Below are 13,662 nucleotides of genomic sequence, written 5' to 3' on the forward strand. Positions count from 1 at the left end.
ATTATATGAAATAACTAAAATTGTAAGCTGTACTGAAAAGCAGGTGTAAAGCCCCAATTGACTTTCAAGTTAAAATAAAGATTTAATTTAAAATAGACCTTTTTATTATTTGGGTGAGGGAAAGTAATTTATGACATTATAGCATTTGATAGGGAATAGGAGCTAAGTGTTTTGAGCCTCTCTTTATAGAGGTATGTCAGAAGTACTCAAAGGAAACCATTTTGCCCACAGAAGAGTAATGAGCTCTATGATCCTGTAATTCCATGTCTACTTTTGCACAAAACCTACTCAGATATTTTTGTCAAGTATTTGCATGCCAATTTCCACATGTAATGCCCATGTCACACATCTGGTTCCTCTTTATTTAACTAGCTTGCAGTGAGCAGTAAATTATTGTTAATTTTGACCTGATGAACAGTTCATCTATACATTTGACTGATAAGAGCAAATATGGGAAAAAACTCACAGTCATTAACATGCGAATATGATACACGCATAGATGGTGCCCCTTACAGCTATCTGCACTAAATAAATCAATTTCACTAGTATGTCAAAATATAGTAAATACATTACTGGAGACAGTTTCCCAGTCTCAGATCCTGAATAACAAATTCTGATATGAAATAGCTAGCTATATTGGTACCAGTGCTCCTCTGCATTGCCTTAGACTATTCATAAGGTTGGTAGCAGGTTTTGAATGAGTGTTAAATAAAAGAAAGCGTGAGGACTCACAACTGAGATCCCATTTTATCCACCCTTTCTTTATAATTTTATGGTCCCACATTTCACTAGAGTCTGTTTTCTTTCAGCTGCACCAGATATGGGTGCAGCAGGGAAGGGACTGTTCAAGAATATTTTGTCAAAAAAGACCAAAGGACGACTTTTCTTCAGCAGATAGCATGATCGCAGGCCTAACCTTGAATAAAAAATCATATGAACCCAAAAAGCCTGGTAAAATGCCTTTTGTCACTCTGGTTCAAACTCTGGTCCAGCCTCTGAGGTCTCCCACCAAAACAGGTGGCCCTCAGAGTGGAAAAGGATGACGGTGTCCAGTGAGCCCTGCTTCTTGCAAAGGAGCTCTGACACAAGCCCTGGGTCTCTCAGCCACATGAGAAATGGTCTGTAGGCTCAGGACCCCAGAGGCCATTATTTCAAAGTACTGCAGCCATCTCACAGCCACACGGAGCACCTCCTGCTGTGTCTGTGCCTTTCAAGAAACAAAGCTGTGTTGTGAACTATTGGTGATGTTAATAGCTTTCTTCCCTCTAGAGATTTGCTCCTGCTTTGGCCCCAAATATTTCAAAACAGCTGTATCTGGCAGTAAGAGCCATGGGAAGAAAAAAGTGATGCATGTTAATTTCTGGTTTAGACATGATGAGAATTTCATTCTCTTCATTAAAATTCCCCTGTGCCAATGGGATGTTCCTCTGATTCATGGTCTATACCTTGTAATGCTCCTCTGTGAGATATCATATATGCAGTCTGAAGCCTTTAAGCATTTTTGCTGTCCTCTCCTTCCAAATATACCAGTTATTGTTCTCTTGACACAGAACATGTTCTCCTTCCAGTTAGATGGTTGCATGTTTATTTAGGAATTTCAGGGCTTCTTTTACATTCCCTATAAAAAGACTGAAGTTATCAAAGATTGCAGCACCATGTTTATTCGACGTTGGAATGGAGAGACACAGTGCAAGATTTGCAGAGGAACCTGCCAGTGGTAAATAGAAAAATAAAATTTGAAGGCAAAGCTGGATTCAGAGTGACTTGGGAGCAGATTTGTGGGGCACAGAGAGTAGAACTAATAATCTGATCTAGTTGCCCTGAAAAAATGCCTGAAAAGGACAGACAGAAGGACTCTATTGCTGGGTAATCAGATGAGTAGTTAAATTTCTGTTAAAAATATCTCATCTCTGGAAAGTTATGTTTTTTTTAGTTGTTGTTGTTTTGTTTTTGTTTTTTTGCCACTCACAAACAACAGCTATAGATGTTTGTGCTGTTTTTGCTTAGACAAAGAGTGGAAAATTTACATTTAAAATGAGTAAAAATAAAATCCTCATAACATAGCACTGTATTGTCTCTCCTTAAGCTGCTTAATCAGTTTAGGCCATAGTAACTGCTTTCCAAACATAAAAATAAAGCCCTTACTTAACTAGCAATAGGGACAAAGGCATCAAGGATTCAGAAAAACAAGCTACAGAGATTAATATTCTCTCCTACCCTGTAAAGAGTGTTTTTATTATTTTTCACTTCAAATAATAATAATAACAAAATTAAAAAAAAAAAAAAAGAGGTAGACACACATGGAGTATTTTTTTTTCCAATGAGGAGCCATTTCGGGAGCACTGCATTCCCTTAGCCATGAAATGCACTTCTCAAAATGTGAGCCGAATGACAGTGGAACAGTGTGAAACAAGAATCACAAACAGATAAAAACCAGGATAAAAGCCATTCTTCAGTTAAAAGGCAGCATACTGGAAGTACAAGTAGATGACCTAAAGTTTTTTGACTTTAACAATCTGAAACCAAGCTGAATTCATCCAAGCAAAATAAGGAGATCGGGGGCTCACTGTGGTCAACTCCATGTGGAACTAACCTTTATTGACACAAAGGTCCTTGACAGCACACCAGTGCAAAGATGCTCTAGAATCTACCAAGGGAGATATTAGGTCATCTGAGCAGAGAAGAAGGGTAAATGAGAGTGCCTTAAGGACAGCTCCTAAATGTATGTGAAATAAGTTTGAGTTTGAGTGCGTACTTCCATTGTCTAACCAATTACCAAATATTTTAAAATGGATTACTAATAGACATAGATGAATGACGATTTGTGTGCCCATTTTGAAAGGAGCACGCTCCATAATACCAACCCTGCTGCTGTGAGTATGGGTTCATGCCCATCCTCACCAGCCTTTCCTAGGGAAAGAAGTTGGCTGAAGAAAGCACATATGTCCTCAGAAGCCACCTAGAGGCTTCCAAAGCAGCATGGAGACTTATATCTGGGCCATAAAGTCACTGGGGAATGACCAGGCAGCTTGTGGAGCAGTGGGATGAGGTGAAATGTGTAATCTTGATTAAGTTTGTATCAGACAAAACTGGTACACATGAACTCTATTTCATTGCTATGTTTAAAGAGCAGCAATGCCCACCAGACTGGGGGGCTCATCATTGTTCAAATCAGCATGCAAGATAAGTAACAATCACAGTATTCATTGTAACCTCATCAATTCACATTGCGTAACCATGAGCAGGTAACCAGATGCCACAGCAAGCTTTTTTCTTCTGTTATCTGCCTTGCCAGAGACTTTGTTCACCCTAGATGAGCATGACCTGGGCGACTTAATACAAAGAATAACCAAATACACCTCTCAGTCCACCATTCTCATTCACCACTTCCACTGTCACTGTATACTCTGCATTTTTAAAAATACACACATTGTGCTGCAGTTTAAAGTGCCATGTTGAACGTCCCTGTGATGAACTCCATCGCTGCTGGGAGAAAGTTGATTCCTTCAGCCTTTTCAGACTGAGAAGCTGTGCTGAGAACCTGAGAAGCCAAGCCCAGGAGCCTGGTTATCAGTGTACTGAGCTGTCATCACACAGAGTGGTATCACTGAATGATAGGGCAAGCCTGTGAAAACAGATAGAGTTTCCCTAAAAACTCTACCTAACAAAAATACAAATCAGTGGTAGCAATCACACTGCATTATTCCTCAAGTCACCTATTTAAAATCACTTATTTTTTTCTAACTACCCTAGGGTGCCGCATATGTTTTCAAGTCTAGCCGTAGAGTGAGGGGGTTTTTGTGCCAAGTGCTACAGACCACACAGAAGAAGCTGCAATTAATGGCATTTCTGTGTTCTGCATTGCTGATCTACTTAACAATCCATTTTCGAGGACATTTTAAAAGTTGTTTAGCTGACTGCCAAAAATGAGGATCATTAAAAATAGATTCGCAGCTGTTCGGGAAAACTGAGATATAATTTTGTCTTCATTATGCCTTATTGCAGATGTTATTGATTTAGTCTCACTGCATTTCGGTGGGCAATATCAATTCATGCTGTCTTTGACTTTGGAAACTGGGAATTCCATTTATTCTTATTTTTAGAGCTCACAGTGTAGAAGAAGGAAAAATAATCATGAAGTAAATTTGGGAGAGAGCCTCTTTGTGTGCCAGCATCATTGTGCAGGTGATTGGAGCTGATAAGCTCATCAAATCATCCCAAGGTAGTGAGCCTGAGATTGCAGCAGAGTGTGTACAAAACATGCCCTGAAACTAGTACATGAATCTTATATGAGAATGGTCTACAGCCTTAAAACCAATACTACAGATCACAGACAACAAACAAAAGTGTGAATGTGGTCATATGCTATCTTCATGCTATTACTGCCTTTTTATTATTGTTATTATTTCATTATATCATTGAAAGTTGGCACTGTTCAGAATAATAATTTACCAAGAAATATACCTAAGTATACATATCATTGCTAAACACAGAAGATCATTTTCTTCTGTGAGGAACATGCATTTAGTGAGAGTTTTCACGTGCAGTTGCAGAAATTGGGTCTGTGTGCATATAGATGAACATATATGTTTGTGTGTATGTATATGTAGGATCAAACGCTGCTCTAGGTGGCATGGGGAAAGATTCAAGTCACACTTGACCAGCTTAACCAGGAACAGAAGACTAAGTTCCCTGGTATTTGTTCACTAGTATAGGAAGCCTTCAAGAGTTCCTCCAAGAGAAATTACATAAAAAATTCCTGGAATTTTAAATAAAATGCATATGTAAAAGTGCAAAGGCCAACGAGTAAAAAGAAAAAATAGTAATAATAGCATAACCATTGAATTATGTATTAAACGCACCTCTCATTCACTCATTCTCAACAAGCATTGCAAATATACATGCTTTTTGACTGCATAACACTGCTAATGTTGCCCTTTTGGATGGAGAACAATCTGTAAACAACCTTCCTCTGTCCAGCAAGTTATTTTAAACAGTTGTGCCTCTTAACACTCTCACACTGACTTTGGTGAGACCTTCTCACTCAGCCAGGCTTTAATGCTTTGTAGCCATTTTCAATGGTGTGAAAGACAACTATTCCTGCAGCCCTCTTCTTTGTTGTGCTGAAGAGGACCCACACATGACCAGTGTGTGGGTTGGGAAAGCAGCTGTGGCATTGTTAGCCAGCATTCGCTTCCCACATACAGTACTACCCCAAGATAAATGAACCCACCACAGACAATTGTCACCCACGGCATTTCTAAGTGACTCTTTGTCCACTTCCATCACTTAACCCAGGAGACTTCCTAGTCTGCTAGAATTAACACTGTGCATGTTGCTGATTTTCACCTTAGGAGCATTCACCTCAGAAGTGGTGTGGGACAGTCTTGCTGCTTTGAGTACAGATCGTTCTGCACTGGAGGAAGGAAACAGACCTTTTGCGGCAACACCTGGTTTTGGTAATCCCACAAAATGTCATTTTTCTCCAGGACTTCTGAGAATGCTTAACATTTTGCAACCTCATAAAGGACTGGGGACTGTAAATCCCACACTTGTGTTGGCAAGCCTTCAGCTATAGTGGGTCTATGTGTGTGAGTAACTGCATACAAATATAAGTAAAGGAATTCACAGATTGTCTCTCAGTGTTTTAAAGGGAATTCAAAGCTCTTTACAGACCACAATATATCTCACACCCACAGAGGAACATCTCTACAAAAGAACTTTTCACATTGAAGCTTCAATGGGAGCATCTCAGAAGAATAGGACTGAATGAACCCTTGCAGCACTGAGTCCTGTGTTACTAAGGAGTAACCAAACCTCATGCTTTGCTAATTTAATTTTTCATTCTGCAGAGTGAAGTATACATGCTGAACTTAAAGCATATGAGCTTTGAAGGGAAGAAGGACGATTCATGTGCTTAGTTTTATGTGCTTTGCTGCTAGGAGATTTGGCCAGACAGCCTGCACTAGGGGTATGTATGGCTTCAGATGATGCAGTGAGCTGAAATAACTAATTTTGGCCAAAACAAAATTGTATTTTTCTTCTCTCACTGTCCCCATTCTTGTCCATGTGCTCCCATCACTGTTACCGGCACTCAGCAGACCAAAACCTGCACGAGAGACAAGTGGTATGACAAAGTCAGGGAAAGAAGAACGAGCAGATACAAAATGGATAGAAAAGCAGAAAGGCTCCTTCTTGTCCACAGGTGTGTCTCTCACTGGACTTGGTTGTCCTTTGAGCTGATGCCTACATGTGACTGTCACCAATGAGACATGGAGAGAACTGAACATCAACATTGGTACTTCCAAATTTTTTTCAACTAAGTGTGTGAAATCTGAGAAAAGACCCACATTTTAATAGAAGAAACTCTTGTATTTCAGCCAAGAAATATAAATACACAAGGGAGAAGAGATGTATAGAGTTATCCCATGTTTGCAGGGGCATAAATCCTTTTGGGCAGCACAGCCTGCTTCCCCGTACTTTGGCCAGGAACCTCAGCTGGCTCAAAGAATTGGACTTGTTGCTTGCTTGTTGGCTGACACATAAAGGATCACTGGGACTTAAAAACTTGAACTGTTACTGCCTTAACTTGTGGCTCTAGATTGTAACAACATCTCTGCTGCAGATCTACTGAGTTGTGTCCTGTTGGCCCTTGTTATGTGTCATATTTCTAAGTGGAGGCTTTCTAAGTCTCCACTGATAGTAGTAAAGGGCTGTTCATTGCACTCAGCTCTAGATTTGGTCTACAAGCCCATTTTTTATTGGACATCTAGTCCTATTATTTAGTTTCCTTGGTTTGAAATCAGCATTACTCTAAGCCTGTAAACATCATCAGCGATATTGCAACTTGGGCTGTGGTCATTTTTTGAGTATTTATGTGATGGTTGGGTCTTGCCCTATTCACTTATACAAGCGAACCTAAATCCATGTCTCCTGGAAGCACTGTGCAAGCATTTCCTAAGTGTTTCTGTGCACTGCCTGGCATTACCCAGCTGCACTGCATGGGTTTTCTCTTCAGGGAAATACCTGAGGTTGCTCTGACCCATGAGTTCCTCTCTGGAGACTTCACTGTTCCCACACTGCCAAGCAGAGCTGCCTGTTCTGCACCGATAACAATCTCTTCCTTCTCCAGAGTGCCAGCTTCCTATCACTTTGTGGGTACTCTATCCTCACTTCCCAGTCAAAGCTGAATGCGGTCTGAGTTCTGCTGAGGAGCCCTGTGGTCCAGTGTCTGAGCAGAGTCATGACAGCCAGACTTTGCCAAGGGCACTGCAATGTCTTTTTCTCTGTCCTCGCCTGAGCGTCCTTCAGACAACACAATTTCTGCTCAGAAATGAAGTATAAAAACAATGTGGCTAACAGAATGATTATTAAAAAAAAAAGCCTTTATTCAGGTTAACGTTCATATCTTATGACACCATTGAACTGCTCTTTCTGTGTTGTTCTGCGCACTCTGCACACCCTGCACCACCTTTAATCTGCCTTTCTTTGGGCGATCATACCATACCACTGGATCTGCTTCTGGTCTGTCACCATCGGGTCTTTAGCTGGTGTGGGAAGTACGGACACACTGCATAGGAGGAGATCTTCTCTCTGAAGTTTAAAGAACTGCAGTATAGGTGTGTACAGATGAACATGGCCCTTGCAGATGCTTCCACAGCTGGTGGAAAGAAATCATTTTAAAGCTCATCTAGTTTGTTTGGAGAAGCACTTTAAGATAGAGCAAATAATAACCTGCAGTTCACCGACTATACTGAAAAATGAGCCCAGAGTTTGGATGTGGAGTTCAGTGAGATGACACCATGACACCAGTCTGAAATTGCCTAGCACTTTTAAAAGCAATTTGATTTTATTCTTCTCCCTCAGCAGATAGGACTCACCTGCTGCTGCATTTGCAGGTGATGATAGTTCCAGTCCATAAGTACTTGATATTTTACTACTTCCAGCACCCTGTTGTGTCTAATGTCTAATTTGACTGTCTAGCACTACCTTTGAGACAGGCTTTTAGGCAGGTTGATAGATGGCATCTTTCAATGCCTGAAAGATTTGTGAAATCTCAGTAGAGACAATGGGCAATGTCATTTCCTCTCACTGCAGTCTAATGTCAGGTGGTGACACGAGTGCAGTCCGCGACAGCTTATTCACCAAGCTGCTTGTTGTCAGAAGGCACACTTCACTGATGGCCAAAGGTGAACTGGTAAAAATGTTCCCATCAAAGAAGCACAGGGAATGGGTCATTCTCAGACCAGATATTTTGCCTTTCTGCATCCACATCAACTCTGCTTACATATGCTATAGGCTGATGACTTTTGAGCAGTGATGCCACTAGATTTCCTTTCCTGGTGTCACCCTTTGCCTCACATTGCTCCACAGAGCACCGATGTTCTATGATTTATGCCTGGCTTAGGCTATCTTTATGCTTTCAGATGCCCACCTGGGGCCTCTGACTAACCCTGCCGTGTGGCAGCTGCCTTATGGTTTTGTGGTGCTCTTCTGCATATGCAGAGCATCTGGACATTTCCACAGATCGAGGCATTTCCTGAGGCAGCCTCTGTATCTCAGACGGGGAATGGGGCTCAGCAGAGCCTTACCAGATGCCCTGAGGAGCTGGTCTTGGCCTCCTCTACTGTGTGTAGCCTGTGCTCAGCCTCACAGCAGCAGCCATGGAATAGTATCACCAGCCCACCTTGCCTTTCTCTTAGTTTTCCTTTCTCCTGAGGTGTGAGTTTCACCCATGAAAGCCATCTGATGAGTCCTGCTTTTGCCTAGGACCATCCATGGGTAGAGCAGGCCCAGAAAAGACCAGTCAGGGGATTTATTTTGGTGCTGTGCTCTGTAAACTAGGAAGAGCTCCCCCAACAGCACCCTTCTTACAGCCACTGCCTGAGTGGCTGTGTTTTTGCTTCCAGGAAGAGCTGTGCTGGGGTACAAAATGGTTCTGCATCTCTCCTCTCACATATACAGCCCTCAGACAAGGCCGGTCCATCTCCTTCCTGTATGTGGTGAGGCCAGCCAACCACCCAGTGTCCCAACAGCAAACCGAGGGCTGGTTGCACTCCCAAGGGCCCAGCATCATCTCCCTTTCTGCCACAACACAGCTTGTACTCCTGCCTGCCAGGGATGGTGCTTCAGGAGCCATCTCACCACAGGTTTGCTCCTTGCCTTGGGTAGGTCAGCTGCCCTTATTGTCAGAAACATTTCTTAGAGAATGGGCAACTTTACCTCAAACATACTACGCAGAATGGCAGGTTCCCTTAGCAGTGGTGTCTCTGAAAGGGGCTTTTCTGGTTTCAAAGCTGTGAGGGGGAGTTTTGGCCCTGCACATACCTGTTCCCTCATATTCCCTGCCTGCAGGTGAAGGCAGTCTCTCTCCACACTTTTGAAATTTTTCTTAAACTGGAAATTTGGCATTTTCTCTATGCAGTGGGCCAAAAACAAACAAACAAACAAACAAACAAACAAACAACTTTACCCGTTATTCAGAGCATCATTTAGACCTTGGCTAGCATTCTAGCCAGGAGCCCCCTTACCCATGGATCTCCCCAAATGTTTCTTCCTCCAGGGTGCATTTTGGGGTCTGTATGAGTGTTACTCCTGCATCTCCTGGTATCTGGACTGTATCCCTGATCTATCAAGGCTGTCCTAGCTTAAACTACTATGAATTTTCTTCTTCATTTACAAATGTATTTACTTTTCTTATTTCCTATCATTAAAGTGACAGCAATCCTGCTAAATTCCTGTCATCCACGTCCACAGTCTTTAGTCCGAATGTCAGCGCTTTCCACGTTACTCTCAGATCAAACACGAAGCCTCTCGCCGTCTCCTTCCGAAACCAGCAGCCACGACAGCTGAGAAGATCAAACTACACCCGGGCTAATTAATAATATCAATTAATAAAAAACAAAAAGCCGCGGGCACACTCGGGGCAGCACACCCCGAGCCGGCGGCCCGGGGCTGCCACCTGGTGGCGGTGGCTGCGGAGCGGCGGCGCGGGGACAGCGCCCCCCGGTGGCGGCACGGCTCGGCTCGGCACGGCACGGCGAGAAGCTTCCCGCACAACAAGCATCCCTCCGCATTCAGCCAAGTGCTTGCAATTAACATATATGTATATATATATACATATATACATATGTTATATATTTTATGTGTATATATATAAAATATGTAAATATATATTTTATATTTATATATTATATTATATATAGTATATATAATATATTTTATATATAATATACATGTTATATATATTATATATATTTATATTTATTTATATATATATATATATTTTCCTCTATTTTATGTCTTTCTTTGCGTTTTTCTTCTATCAAGCTGCAACACATCAACTGGCAGGGGGCACAAGGACTGTGCCTCAACACCTGCAAACCTCAAATCCTTTAGTGCAGGTGACGTGTGCCCAGTAAGGGTCAGGGATAAGGTGTTCCTGATGAGAGGTGAGCGCCATCCCCGGGAGCATAAGGGATGCCTGGTGACCAGCCAGGCTGCCCCTTCCCAGTGTCTCTGCAGCCCGCTGACCTGACCCACCCTGACTTTGCACCAGTGGTGCAATGACCTTACAGAGCCTTGGATCCGGTCCAGTACCTTTTATGTAGTTACATTCTGATAAAGCATCTGCTTTAAAACCCAGGTATTATCTGTAGCCTAAATTCTGTTAGGAAACAGCTTACCTCAAAAGCTGACAAGCAGTGACAACCCCTATTACATATGTATTACAACACCAGTGGTAAAACTGGCCAGTAAATCAGTGGCCAAAAAGTGACCAGTAAATCATGGGCAAGTCCGGACCACTGAGGTACAGAGTAACCAGTTAGGAGTTAGGCTGAAAAAATAAAATAAAATAAAATAAAATAAAATAAAATAAAATAAAATAAAATAAAATAAAATAAAATAAAACAAAATAAAATAAAATAAAATAAAATAAAATAAAATAAAATAAAATAAAATAAAATAAAATAAAATAAAATAAAATAAAATAAAATAAAATAATAGCTAGCTCAAGCCTCAGGCCAATTGGTGCTCCAACCCTTTTATTATTTTTGCAAATGTAAACACAATAATTACATCAGCATGGGAAGGAAGCTTCATTTAGTTCCCCTCCCCACCAGAGGGCTTCTTGCTTGGGCTGGAATTAATAAATACATCATAAACCCTTCCTTCTTCTTTCCTTCTCACCCCCCAAATCCCTTGGCCTTTTGAGATAGTATTTATCAAGTGAGGGCCTCAAAATGCTTTGCAAAGGTGGGCAAGTGAATTATCGCCTCCCTTGCCTGCAGACGAAGCTACAAGTCTAGTATGGGAGGTCAGGGGTATGGAATTTGTTTTCCTGAGCTTCCCAGGGGAAAGTGGTGTCTCCGTTGTGCAGACTGGGAAATGGAGGCTGGTGAGTGACTTAAGGGTCACAGCTGCCTCCTGTGGTTGGGCAGGAACTTGATCTTCAGCCACCAGAGCAAGGTAGATAAGGAAAAGGGGAAAGGCAAGGGAAAGGAAACCCAAGAAGCTCTGGCTTTTAGTGGTGGAAAAGCACTGGGACCCTTGGGGCTTTCTTCAAACAGAATGGGATTCTGTCTCTTGCCAAAGATAACAGTTGAAAATGCTGGCATTTGTTTTTCACTGCAAAGAGACTTGCAGACAGGACTTGATCTCTACACTATAGCAAAAAAAAAACATGCAGGGAAAAAAAAATACCCCAAGTTTGCTTGGCAAGAGAAGCATGGACCCAATTCTCAACCACATGGCACATGGGATGTTTTGTAGTTCTCCGAAGAGTTTGGGCCCACTCAGCAGGAGTGCAGATGACCTTACCCTAAACACGTGGCTGGCTCCATGTGGGCAGCTTGACTGGAAGTCCCTGAATAACATGGGCATAGGGGGAAAAGCAGCCGCGGGGCAATAGGGAGCAACACCAGGTCCAGTCCTTGCCTCTCCAGTACTGAGACCCCACACTTGAAGAATCTTCTGTATGTGCCACTGAAGGCAGAAAAGACCTTTCTAAGACCACTCTAGCAGACAAGTGGCCTTTCTGCAGATGTCTCACATCACATCAGTCTCACCCAAAGGACATTGCTGGTGGGCCATATGTGGGTCCAGCACAAGGCTCCCTCAGTGAGCCTCGAGGCTGCAGCAGTTCCTGCCCGGGGAGGCAGCCTTGGAAGAACAGAATGACTTAGGGTATGAAGCTAAACAGGTTGATGTGAAGGGTAAATTGCCTGTTGGCAAAGGGAGAGGCCTGCTGCAAACAGCACTGCAGCACGAGGTGAGCAGCTGTCACAGCAGCAGAAGGGTCCCTTTCCTGTTTTCTCATCCTCCCAGGCTTTTACGTGTCTACATTGTTTTGGTGCTGTTAGTATGTCTTTCAACAGAGCTGCTTCATCTCAAGAGACGTTGTCAGAGAGACATTTGCAGGCACAGCAGAGCTGGAGAGCTGTCGCTTGTTGGGACAAGCATCAGCCACTCCAGAGGAAGGCAGGACAGCCGCCAGATGAGACAATGAGTCACTGGGGACATCATAAAAGGCAGCAGAGAGTCTCTTTCTTATAAATCACAGTGTATTTTTAAAAAGTTTGGGCTACTCCAGCTGCTGCAGCTAGGAGGGGCCTTGCCCTCAGTCAGAATCGCCTCATGCAATTCGCTGGTCATGGTGGTGGTGCCTCATAAATCCCCAATCTGCTCCCCCTGCCTCCAGCTCACTGATTTGGTAAAGGCTTTAGCAAGCTTGCTTCGTATTATTATTATTATTATTATTTTCTTTCTGTGAAATAAAAAGCATCTGCCCACTCATCACAGATTGGATCTTCTTGTAAGTCAGAGACCCGGCAAGCTGCTCGCACAAACATTTGCAGGGACACGAAGATGAAAGGAGCTGCATCTGGCCAGCTCCGCAGCCTGTTGTTTAAACAGCAGCACACAATTCATACACTTTAGCTACAAATAATAATGTGCTTTTAATTTACATGGAATGAACCCAGAAAGCTATAATTAGAAAGAGAGTTTCTGGAAGTGCAACGAGGAAATATTAATACAGTGCAAAAAGTGATCCAAAACCTCCAGTCCCATAGAGCTGTGTTGTCTAAAACATTGTGCTAGCCAGTTTTTCTCTCTTAATCTAATAGGACCTCATCTCTGGAGCAATCCTTTGTGAATGTTTAGCCTCGCTGACCATAAATCTTAGCCATTTGACACCCAAGTTATTAAATTATATTTGCGTTATATCATAACACAATGCTTAGCCATATATCATGCCCCCAAGGATAGCATGGATCCAGCAAATGGTCAAACAAAGCTCCTCATTCCAGACCTTCTTTAAAGCCAAGGGAATCTCTCTAACATGCTGGCAGCACTGGCCTGCATTTGGATCTGTGCTTGATTTCACTTAGAAGTAGACCATGTTACACATGCATAATGTCCAGGTTATTAAAATATGGCTACTTTTACAAGGAAAGACAAATCGCCAGCACTAGCACATAGTCATTTCTTATTACAGTCCTTAATTGGGATTTCAGAGAGGTCATACATATTATGTCATAAGTAATAAAATTTTGGGGATTGAACAGAAGTGAGAAAAAATATTCATGGCATTGAATAATTTAAGGTTTGAATTCCACTGCATGGTCCTGAGAGGGTCTTCAGAAGCAATCTCTCCCTCCA

Source organism: Anas acuta, chromosome 2 (genome assembly GCF_963932015.1).
Source record: "Anas acuta chromosome 2, bAnaAcu1.1, whole genome shotgun sequence".
NCBI lineage: Eukaryota > Metazoa > Chordata > Aves > Anseriformes > Anatidae > Anas > Anas acuta.